This window comes from Hyperoodon ampullatus, assembly GCF_949752795.1.
Source record: "Hyperoodon ampullatus genome assembly, chromosome: 4".
NCBI lineage: Eukaryota > Metazoa > Chordata > Mammalia > Artiodactyla > Ziphiidae > Hyperoodon > Hyperoodon ampullatus.
In genome coordinates this window covers 6,824,756-6,838,028 of record NC_136917.1, presented here as the reverse complement: position 1 = coordinate 6,838,028, position 13,273 = coordinate 6,824,756, and positions in this window count along the sequence as shown.

Genomic DNA, 13,273 nt, shown 5'->3' with positions numbered 1-13,273 from the left:
CTTAAGGAAAGCAGAGAGAAGTACTGGTGGCTTCCTTGAGGCTGAGGAGACACATTCTGAAGCAAAAAAGCCCTAACAGACATGCCTGGAAACCTGCATGCCTTTAGAACTTAGGCAATTATTTTATGGCCTTTGAACAAAATCCAGTTAAAACAACAACAGCATTCACGTGCAGTAGCCAACTGACTTCTTTTCTGGTGATTAAATTAGAGGCAGAACAAATACAAATCCGTTTTTTTGCAATTTTCTTATTCCTTACTGCACTGTGAGGAATTTTGGCCTTCCTTATATTTATATTTTTTATTTTTTTTATTTTTTTACAGAAAGAGCCTAAGTTGTTAATAGGTGTATACTGTTGTGTTTTCAGTAAAGACATTCTCTCATATTTTTGTAGGCCAACGCTTACATGTTCCCATGCCTATGAAAACCAAGCAAGTGAGATAAGTAAAAGAAAAGGGCTAGTTGTGAAACAGTAAAGTGGTGGAAACCATGCACACTGGGGTGGCCATACCCCATCTGAATGCAGTTGCCACTGCTCTGTTCCAGGCAGTTGCCAGAGGAAATGGGAATACAACTGTGAGAAATGTCCTAATTTTTAAAATACAAAGGAGGCCAAACCCAACATATATGCAAGGCCACTAGGTTGCAAATAAAAACTGATGTGACAATTCTGTCTTCTACCAAATACATTTCCAATTTTCCAATGTAAGTTTTTTCCCCCTTGAGTTTAGTGATAAGCATACTGAAGCTGTGAGAATGAATGCTATCACATTCACAAAGTAGTAATTCAAATTCTGATTCCTTATTGGTATCATAATGATTCCTGTAAATTATAATCTATTTCAATAATGGAATACCTCTCAGCATATTAAGAGAATCCATAGAGGAAATTTTACTGTTTATAGTATCTGGGTACAATTTTAACTGTGCTATTCCTGGCTAGTAAGCTTCAGTTTTCCTCTGTGGAGCTTTCCTATCTGGCGGCTGCTCTCTGAATAAAAAGTGTTTTAATAAATTTTCTAAGATTTTGCCACACATATATTCACTGGTATTTATAAGACACTTCATCTAGTAATTTTGTTTGTAATCACATTTTAGCTATATTTAATCTTGCCCATTTTTAAGAAGATATGTTGTGATACATATTTAAATTACCATTATTTGATAAATGTGATGTTCATATTTTCATTGCAAACAATATGTGTATATATGCCTACATTTTATACTAACATTTTTACATTATTAAAACGTAGAAAGATAAAAACTACCACCTGCAACCTCTTATTCAAACAAGCCATTGTCAATATATTGGAGAATTGTTTGGCAGGTTAATTTTCTCTGAATGAAGTTTACTTTTACTTTGATATTACATCATTATTATTACTATTATTATAATTACTACACACAGAAGTGAATTATAAGTTCAAAATTTGGATCAATTTGGTTGTTGACACCAAATCTCTTATCACTTGCAGAATTAAAATACTTAGGTTAATGATGCAATAGACTAACCATCCTGCAGATAACATTTATAACTGGTGGACAAAACTTTAAATAAACAACTATGTAAAGTACTAGAAAGTTACCAAAAGCAGGCCGAAAGTGGTGAAGATTTGACCATAAAAAGAGGAAACTGAATTGGATGAGATCTAGGATTACAAGGGTTTTCCCTGAGGACACTTAAAAAATGATCAAGTTCTCCCTATTTGCCTGGAACTTCCCTGGTTTTAGCTTGGAAAGTCCCCTATCCCAGGAAAACCCTCAATTGAAGAGGTACAGGATGGTTAAAATTATCAGAAGGCAACAATCCTACTGATTTGAGGTTTCAGAGGAGAGTTGGAGCTGCCAGAGCAGCTCAAATTAAGGAGGGGGGGGGGTGGGAATCATAGAAACAAAGTAACAACAGAAAGGTAAGACTCCAGATCTACATGCAAACTTTGTTTAGATATTTGTTTTTGAATGGAAAGAGCAGAAAGGCACCAAGAAGACTGCAAGAAAGCAAAAACTGAAAGACTGAAGAAGTTGAGCCAGTGTTTTGGCTTCCATTCCCTGTACGAGATACTGAGTTTGGAGTTTGAAGGATTTGCTCTAAGCCTAAAGACAAAACTGAAACTAACCTGAAAACAGTAAAAAAAACTAATCTTACACAACATTAAAGTGATTTGTCAATAATTTAACTCCGGGGGCTTCCCTGGTGGCGCAGTGGTTGAGAATCTGCCTGCTAATGCAGGGGACACGGGTTCGAGCCCTGGTCTGGGAGGATCCCACATGCCACGGAGCAACTAGGCCCGTGAGCCACAACTACTGAGCCTGCGCGTCTGAAGCCTGTGCTCCACAACAAGAGAGGCCGCGATAGTGAGAGGCCCGCGCACCGCGATGAAGAGTGGCCCCCGCTTGCCACAATTAGAGAAAGCCCTTACACAGAAACGAAGACCCAACACAGCAAAACTTAATTAATTAATTAATAAACTCCTACCCCCAACATCTTAAAAAAAAAAAAAAAAAATTTAACTCCGGGAATTCCTTGGTGGAGCATGGTTAAGAATCTGCCTGCCAATGCAGGGGACACGGATTCGAGCCCTGGTCTGGGAAGATCCCACATGCTGTGAAGCAACTAAGCCCATGCGCCACAACTACTGATCCTGCGCTCTAGAGCCTGCGAGCCACAACTACTGAGCCTGTGTGCCACAACTACTGAAGCCTGGGCACCTAGAGCCCATGCTCCGAAACAAGAGAAGCCACTACAATGAGAAGCCCGTGCATCTCAACGAAGACCCAACGCAGATAAAAATAAAAATAAATAAGTTTAAAAAAAATTTTTTTTAAATTAACTCCTAATAGAACAAAAATCAATATTCTTCAGAGGAGTATTATAATCAGAATGTTGGTAATATATAAAACATCGGATAACATGGTAAAAAAAAAAGTCGTAAGACATATGAAGTACAAAACAATAAGATATATTTTTTTAAAAATTGCATTTAGTACAAACCAACCAAACCTGAGATGCAATGAGCAAATAAGGACATTCAATCAACTATTTAAAATAGTTCAAGGACTTAAAACAAAACATGGCCATGATGCTTATATGGTCAATGAGTGCACAGTAGGGACTCTCAGAAGAGAAATGGAAACTATTTTTTGAAATAAAGCAAAATAGAAAATTCTAGAACTGAAATTTATAATGCCTAAAAGAAAAAAAGTCATGCATGTTTTAATATCAGATTGGCAATTGAAGAATAACTGTAGAAGAAATGATTGGTAAACTTGAAAACACATCAACAAAAATTATCCAATATGAAAACCACAGAGAAAAATATTGAAAAAAATTGAACTACTGGAAACTGTGAGACAATATCAAGCCTCCTGATAAAGTAGTGTAGAAGGAGAAGAAAGAGAGAATAAACATAAACATATTTAAAGTAATACTGGCCAAAAACTTTCCCAAAGTTTGTGAAAATATTCCATATAGATCCAAGAAGCTTAGTAGACTCCAAGCAGGGTAAACACAATGAAAACTATACCTGGGAACTTCATAGTCACACACCTAAAATCTAAAGATTAAATGAAAATTCTGAAAGTAGCAACAGAAAAATGAAATATTACAATTGCTAGAGGTTAATATTACAATGATGGCTGACTGATCAAAAACAACAGGTCAGGAAACAGTGGATGATATCTTTAAAGTGCAGAAAATAAATTATACATAGAATTGTATATCCAGTAAATAGGTCCATCAGATGTGAAAGGAAAAAAAAGACATTTTCAAATAAAGGAAGGCTGAGAGAATTTGTCACCAGCAGAGGTGAGATGAAAATAATGCTAAGGTAAATTCTTCAGGCTGAGGAAAGTGATGGCAGATGGGAACCCAGATCAATGGCAAGAGCCCTGAAAATGGGTAACATGTGAGGAAACTATATAGTTTTATATATATTTCTTTTAAGCGACACCTGAATTTTTAATGCAAAAATTGTAACACTGCATTTTGGAGTTTATAACACATATATGTATAAAATACATGTCAACAACTGCACAAAGTATCCTAGAGTTGGGGTCAAATAAAATTATACTTTTGTAATTTCTTGTCTATTTCATGAAATGATATAGCAACTGTACACAGAGTTTGGTAAGTTCAAGGTGAATATGATAATCTTTAAAGCACCACTAAAGGTAATATAAAAAGTTGTACCTAAAAATCATTAGAAAATTTAAAATAAAAATACAAAAAAACATTTTGTAAATGCAAAAGAAGGCAGAAAGTACCAGAGGGGGAAATAATGGGACAAGCCGAATGCGAATAGCAAAATGGTGGTAGAAAATAAGCATGAACACAAGGAGTATTACAAGAGATAAAGAGGTATTCTTTATGATGACAAAAAGATCAACTCATCAAAAAGACATAAAAATAATATTTTACACACCCAGTAACAGAGCTTCAAAATAAATAGAAGCAAAAACTGACAGAACAGGAAAAATAGACAAATTCCACAATCACAGCTGGAGACATTAAAAGTCCTCTGACCTAACATTTGTAGAATAATATAACCAATAATTGCAGAGTAAAGTAAAAAAGGTACATCTTTTTCAACTGTTCATAAAATAAGCCTCAATAAATTTCAAGATTTTGAAAGCTTGTATATTTTCTTACAGCAGATTTCAATTAGAAATCAAATGTAAAATATGTAGGAATGTTTCAAAAAGTTTGAAAATTGAACAAATAATACTTCTAAATAATATGTGAATCAAAGAAGAAACCACAAGAAAAGTTGGAAATGCTTCAAAATAAATGAAAATGCAACATAACATTTGTTTCATGAAGCTAAAGCAAGTCTTAGAGGAAAATTCATGCCTGTAAATACATTGAATAAAGAAAACAGTGATCTAAACTTCTGACTTTAGAAGCTAGAAAAAAGAATAAAGAGTCCTATACATATATTCATTTGATTTTCAATAAAGGTGAGGCATTTTGAAGGGGAAAGATGAATGTTTTAAAGTAATGATGTTGAAACAAAGGATTAAATTATTTTAAAGAATAACATGTGCCCTTTGTTTTATGTCACATGCAAAAGCTAAAATTATTAATTTTAAGAAGAAAACAGAATATCTTTATCACTTTGGGGTAGGCAAAAATTTCTTAGAGAAGGTATAATGTATTAAAAATAAAATATGACTGATAAATTGGTCTTCATAAAAACAAAAAATATCTGTTCATCAAAAGAGTACTAAAAATGAAAAGACAAGTGACATACAGGGAGAAAATATTCACAATATAAGTGTCTTACAAAGGACTTGTATCCAGAATAAAGAACATAAAGAAATCTTACATCTTAATAGTGAAAATGCAAACAACCCAATAGAAAAAGGTCAAAGTACTTGAACAGACTCTATGAAAAAGTTATGTGTATCTAATAAGCACATGAAAAGTTTCTCACCATCAGAATTCATTAAGAAAATTCAAATTGAAACCACAATGATATCTTTCACATGCACTGTAATGGCTAAAATCAGCAAAAGTGACTTGAGGCTACAGAAAAATCCGCATGCATTTCCTAGGAAGAATATTAAATGGTACAACTATTTGAAAAAGATTATGGCATTTTCTTTCAAGTGTTAAACATTCACTTTCCACATGACCAAGACATTCTACTTCAAGATGTATATCAAAGAAAAATAAAAGTATGTTTACCCCAAAAAGCCCTGTATAAGAATTGTACAGACAAATTTGAAGCAATCCAAATATCATCAATAGAAGAATGGATAATCAGATTCCAGGGTATATTTAGAAAATGGCAAAACATATTATTCAGGAATAATCTAATGAATAATTTATTCACATATATTAATATATAATATATACACACACACACACACACACACACACACACACACACACATATACATTCAACAACATGGTTGAATCTCAAAAGTACTATGTTAAAAGAAGCCAGGCAGACACCAGTACATCTTATATGATGCCATTTATAAGACCTTCAAGGGAAGCAAAAGAAATCTATGTGATTAAAATCAGAACAAGGTTGCTTATAATGGTTGAGGCACAGGAGAAATTTCTGGGTAAAGGAAGTATTCTTGATTAGGAAAGTTATTACACAGGCTTATACACTGATAAAACTCATAAAATTATGTACTTAAGATCAAATCATTTCACTGTCTATTAATTTCACCTTAATAAAGTTTCTATTGATAAAATAAACACTATCCTTACCAAGAGCATAATCTGTGACAGGCAAAGTGCTGTGTGATAGGCCTTATTTGATCCTCATAAAAAAACCAGAAGGCAGGTAATATTATTATCAAGTTTTTAGACATGGGAAAATTAAAGTTTAGAGAAGCTAAATTATTTGTCCAAGATAACCCAGAGTATCCACTTTATAGTCTACAGCAGAGCAGATTTTAAACCCAGACAGTCTGATCTAAGAAACTGATCTCTTAAGCATGGTTGTATACAGTTTTTCAATAATATAACTGTGGCAATAAATAACATAGTTACTAATTCACTTCCTTAATCATAAGCTATAATAAAACTTCAGAGGAAACATGATTTAATACAAAGATCATAGAGTCTGGAGTCAGAAATCTTAGTTCTGTCATTAACTCTATGACTTTAGGGAAATCACTTCATTTCTCTAGGTCTTATTTTCTCATCAATAAAGTGATAAATGATACAGGTGATATATAAGGATCTTTTCAGTTCTAAGCATTCAGTGACCTATAATTTGAATAGAATTTCCTTGGGAGTGAGGTGGGAGGAGATATCTACAGCTCCTTCAAGTAAGTTAGCTTAACAGCATGACATTAATAGGGTCAATGTCCTTGTTATTGCACACTAAAATAAACTGGAAAAAAAAAGTTTGACTCGGTCATCTCAATCTTAGTCTTCTTAATTCTTATGGGAGAGTTAAAGTACCTCATTGCTCAGGATATTAGATGAGTCTGTCAGAGTCTATTTCTCCCGCTTTGAATTTGAGCTGACCTCAAATTCCCTTTGTCCACCGAATGCACAAATATGTCAGTTCTAAGTCTGGGCCTCAAAGAGCCTCTTTATTTCCATCTTCAACCTCTTATAATGCTCCTGCCATCATGTAAGTACATCAGTTCTTCACGACAACAGAGTATTTGTATACTTGTCAGATCCAATGCTCTCTCCCCAGCATCTAGAAGAGGGCCTGGTACATACTATAGGCTTATTGACTATTTGTTCAAATCTAAAAGTTGAGTCTTAGAAAGTATCCTCTGGAAACATTGTGTCAGTTTATATTTGCAACAAAAATGTATGAATGCCAATTTGGCCATTCTTTTTGAAGCCATTCTTTTGAAGATATATATATCTCCACACACACACACACATATATATATATATATATACACACAGGTGTTGTTTTTTTTTTGTCAGAAGTAAGGCCTGAAAAACTAAGGCATTCTCAACATTGACTCAGAATGGCACATGATATAAGAACTTGATCAATGCTGTGGATTATCTTATAATGATTTTCAGATGTTCTAGGCAATCATGACACAGTAAAAGACTTTTCTCAGACGAATGTCTCTCACTGCTAATGATATGCCTTCCAGGGACTTTCTTTTAGACTTTGGAGTCACAGGGGTGTCATTTAGTGTGACCATTAGTGGATGGCACCCTTGGGACAGAGAGGCCTGGAGCCACAGTATGAATTTCCCCCTACTGGCTTCAGTATCCCTTCAAGTACCCAATAAAAGAGGATTTTAAACTGCAGGGGGAAAAAAAGGACAAACGAAAATGACAGCAAATGATTATAGTGATAATTTATGGCATTCTTGGAATTCTTTTAATTAATTTCCCTTTTTGGGGGGTTCAGTTAAAGGGTGAATCAGTTCTTAAATGACTGATTTCATCTCTTAAAAAATTTAATTATAAAACACAAATACAAATTAAATCATTATTGTAGCCATACAATTTATTTTGCACAGTTTACAGCAGAAGAAAAAAATATAGAAACTTAGGAAATACAATATGGGCCTACCAAACTGTAGTTTAAAACCATCAGACTATTTTATTGAGGAAAATAATTTCAGCACTTCAAATTAATACTTCATAGAAAACATGAAGTTTCTTTAAACTTACAGAAAATATGTAATAATTTCTATTGCCTTTGTCAAAAAATAAGAGGTTTCAGCAGGAAAAATTAATCCATGTTTTAAGTTTTATTAGAAATTTTACTATCATGCCTGTGTCACAACTAATAAAGATTTTTTACATTTGTCTCATCTGCATATGAGCAAGTAATACTAAGCTCATAGGGCTGTGTGGGTCAAATGAATTAATACATGTAAACAATTTATACAATTTCTGATCTGTATTAAATATTCAATATTATTATTATTATGTGTTTTTCTATTATTGGACAACATTCACCAAAATTTATTAGTACCTAATAATTACAGGCCTCAATCTAGACACCATTTAAACAAAGTTGCATTAAATACACATTTCCTGCCCTTGAGGAGCTTATAGTTTAGTGACTTAATTTTCTGCCATTCTCACTCTCACTGGAACACAACGTAATAAGCCCTTTCCCAATGCTCTTCTATGTTTCACAAATACATATCCAACTGCCTTGTAGACCCCTTCACTTCAGAGCCTCCTGGAACAACAAGTTCTGTATATCTGAGACATAGGTTTGTAGAAGGTCTTTCTCACAAAACCTCATTTAAAGTCTCTCTGTGGACTCCTCCTTTCTTCCACATGAAATCCCAGGCATAGCTCACAGCTTTCCCTGGCCCTGTAGCTAATAAATGAAGAGGTATTTAACAGGGCTTAACATGTACTGACACAATTCAACTTAACTTAAAACTCTAAACACTTTGCAATTTAAAACATTCCTGCTGCACTGAAAAGATTTACTTCAGGATAAGAAATCTGAAAAGAAAAGGGGAAGACTAAATGACATTTCTTATTTTTCTTGATATACCTTCCCTCACTCTTTCCCTAACACAAACACTCCCACACAACCATATGTACACGTGTAAACACAAACAGCTACATGCCATATAGCTGCTTTTTAACAAGGAGTGGGCTGAAGGGGAGATATCACTTGACTGGTACATTAAAATCTGGTGTCAGACCCTTAGATACACAATTACTCTCTCTCTTTTATGAGGCATTTTTGACAGTCCTTAAGAGATACCCGCTAAGCTAAGGGCTACCAAGAAGTTTCCTGGTGTAGAAAATGTATTTGAGGGGTGGTGATGATCTCCCTCGGTGGCTGCATCTCTAGGAGATCCCTGTCTTTTTGAACAGAAGTCCTTTATGTGAAATATTTCAAGATGGCGCACAGCCAACCCCCTTTCCTGGGAGCCACATATGACTCATGGAAAACACACAGTTTTGTTGCCAAGCTCTGAAAGGGTAGAATGCTTCCAATGTACCCAGTCTCTTCCTCTGTTACCAGAAAGCTCTAGTCATAGCCTCTTGCCTTTAGACTGTTACAACTGAGTCATGTACAGATCCCTATGTCCTCCAGATTCTTCAAGGAACACAGGTCATTCTCTTTAAGTAGTTTTCTTGAACTCCAAACCTGTGGCTCAAGATGAGGGGTAAATTCACAGTAGCTAAAAAGTGGAAGCAAGCCCAGTGTGCATCAAGAGATAAATGGATAAGAAAATTGTGCTACATATGTATGTATGATGGAATATTATTCAGCCTTAGAAAGGAAATTCTCACACATGCACAGAATGTGCATAAGGTGCATAATGAGGACATTATGTTAAGTGAAATAAGCCAGCCACAACACACATTGCATGATTCCACTTAGATGAGATATTTAGAGTTTTCAAAATCCTAGAGACAGGAAATAGAATGGTTGCCACCATTAGTGATGAGAGGGGAATGGGAAGTTATGATTAAATGGGTATAGAGTTTCCGTTTTACAAGATGAAATGAGTTTCTGGAGATGGACGGTAGTCATGGTTATACAATATTATGATAACAATTAGGAGAGAGAATTCCTTTGACATTATCTCCTCAATTCACATTAGTAAAGCAGCTATTTACTTATAAAGTTTATTCCTACTTGTTTAAATCCTATTTCGAGCAAAAAAAAAAAAATGAACTTAATTATCCAAAAACCTAGCCAAACCAGTATGCTTTCAAGTCAGTTTATCAAATCATTCATTCATTCATTTAACTAATAACGTTAATTGTCAACTAAGGTGTCAGACACTGTGCCAGGTGCTGGGGCTATAAAGGTGAGTAAGCCATGATTTTTGTCCTCAAGACCCACACAGATTCATGAGGAAGGCACTGTGTGTACACATTGGAAAAATGATTGAAGATGGTGAAATAAATGTTGACATTCTGAGAACTTACACATGGCTGGTTGTGGGGACTTAATACTGAATGGAGTATCAACTAAAACTTTGTGAAATTACTGTAGTTCATGGATGTTATGTTTGTGAAATGAGATAGTTTAACACTTTTATTACTTCAGACATTTCCATTAATCAGTATAAAGTTAATTACTCAGTGAAAAATTATTGAATGTAAGACCTGAAATTGACTTTAGAAAATATGCAACCAAAGCTTCTCTTTGTAATAAAAAGGCAAATTAGGCCCAGAGAAGTTTAATGACTGATCCAAAGTTACCGAGCTGATTAATAACAGAGCCAGGATGGGCAATGCAGATTTCCTGACCGCTAGGCCTCATCTCCAAGAAAACTACTGACTACTATGACCCCCACCCACAAGAAGAAAACTTCATTTTGTAGATTAAAACAAAGGTAAAGATTATCACTATAAAGTATTTTTCTTTCAGTTCTTCTTATGGAATACGCTGCAATATGTGAGATTGTTTTCTATTTATTTAATCTAATCTTCAAAGGATGATTTACTTTTTGAGTACTGATATTTAACTCTTCAATATAGCAGAACACCATTTGTCATTTGTGATACTGGGGATACAGAAGAAAAGTTTCCTAGGGCGTGGAGGGGATTCAGTTAGGTAGTTTTCGTTGGCTGAGAGTTTAGTTTAATGATAGAACTTGGTTTGAGCCATTGAGTTGGTGACAGTCTCAACTTCCTATTCTTCCCTTCAGATTGTTTTCCTTTATTTCTTTCTTGGAATCTCAATTCTACCCAGGTAATTACCCAACTGACAACCAACTATTTTATTTTGGTTACTTTTTAAAAAGTACTTATACCTTAGGTCTACAGCAATGTAAGCAGTGATTATACGTTTTATTTCTATTTGAGAAAAATTTGTTCATTTCAACTACACTAGCATAAGGCTTTTAGTATGAGCAAAGAAAAATGAAAAACAAAATGTTCCTTTCTAACATAAGAACTCAGACTTTCAAACATTTTTCATTTTGCTTTAGACCATATTAACCTTGTCATCTCCAGCTGCCTGGGGAAAACCTATTTAGTCATTTATCATTTTATTTCAGACTCTGGGCTTCTGTCTTTAAACAAATGAAAAATTTTTGGAAAATTCAAACTCCAATGTGATATGTAGCTACTTAAAGGGACTATTTACGCATGCATGCATGCGGTACGCGGGCCTCTCACTGCTGGGGCTTCTCCCGCCGCGGAGCAGCAGCCATGGCTCACGGGACCAGCCGCTCTGCGGCATGTGGGAGCCTCCCGGACCGGAGCACGAACCTGCGTCCCCCGCATCGGCAGGCAGACTCCCAACCACTGCGTCACCAGGGAAGCCCTATTTTTGTTTTTTAAAGCATACTTAATAAATACATAAGGAATTAGTGAATGCTTTTTTCCTTAGAAAATACTGACTGTGCCAATGTTATTTCTGAGAAATGTCTTTATATTTTTATAATATTCACATTTGGATAATTGTAGAAGGAATCCATACTCTAGGTAAAATGTTTGGAAAAATACTGAATAAAAATATTTGAAATTCCTCTTTAATGCTATTTCATTGGTAATAACATTCTTTGAAACCCTAATTGTGATGACTAGATAGTATTTCATCATTTTTATATTCCAGTTTTTTAACAAGTCCTCTTTTATTGGGCTTCTACACTGTCTCCAAATATCCACCATTACAAATAACATAGTAAGAGTATTCTTGTAGGTAAAGCTTTGATTGTCTCTCTACTTAGTTTCCTGGAATCATTTCTAGACATCAGGTTGTTGAGTCAAAGGACAAGTATTTTTATAATTCTTGATTTTTTTTTATCAATATTGCCAAATTGTTGGAATGTGGCAGCAACTGATTCTTAGAAATGGTCTCTCCAGAGTAATAGCTCCTTTCTTCCACTTGCTCAACTACTGAAGTTTCGATGTTCTCATGTTCTCTTTCCTCATGAGATACCTTCCTACTTCACCTTGTGTTAATTACTTCATTTAACATACGGTATGGAAAACTTATCATGTGCCAAACAATATGCTCTAGATGTCCTGATGGTACACCAGTGAATAAAGCAGGAGGGGGTTTGTTCCTTCTTTAGGTTTATTTTCTAGTTGGGGAGATAGATATTAAACAGAAAGCACACACTAACAAATATGAACTAACAAGTTGTAATAAGCACCACTGAAAAATTAAATAAGTTGCAATGAGACATAGTAACAGGGTGGAGGATGTGACTATATTGAGATGAGGCTCAAGGAAGGCCGCATGTAGTCCTTAACAAATCCTGCTTTCTAATGCGTCTTTTTTTTTTCCCCCGGTATGCGGGCTTCTCACTATTGTGACCTCTCCCGTTGCGGAGCACAGGCTCCAGACGCGCAGGCTCAGCGGCCATGGCTCACGGGCCCAGCCGCTCCGCAGCATGTGGGATCTTCCCGGACCGGGGCACGAACCCGTGTGCCCTGCATCAGCAGGCGGACTCTCAACCACTGCGCCACCAGGGAAGCCCCTCTAATGCGTCATTTTTTTCTAATTAATATGTGACTAATAGCAACTCTCTCCCCCTTTATCATAATACTTCACATCAAAAGATATCAAAGCCAGTAAGTAAATGCCTTAGATTTTACTTCCATAGTCACAGGAAAATATTTTTATAGCTTATAGCTTCAGACAAAAATCCAGAATCCATAAAGGAGGGTGAGGGAAAGAGAAATCTTCATAACAAAAGGGAACTGTAAAAGTAATCAAAGCCAAACTATAGACCATGAATTTAAAAAAAAAATTTGACTAAAAAGTTAATATATTATTCTGCAAAGAGCTCCTATAACTGGTAAGTAATTTTATCCCAACAGAGTAATGAGAAAAGGATATAACAAAGAGTTAACAAAAGAGAAATTGCAAAAGGCCAATAA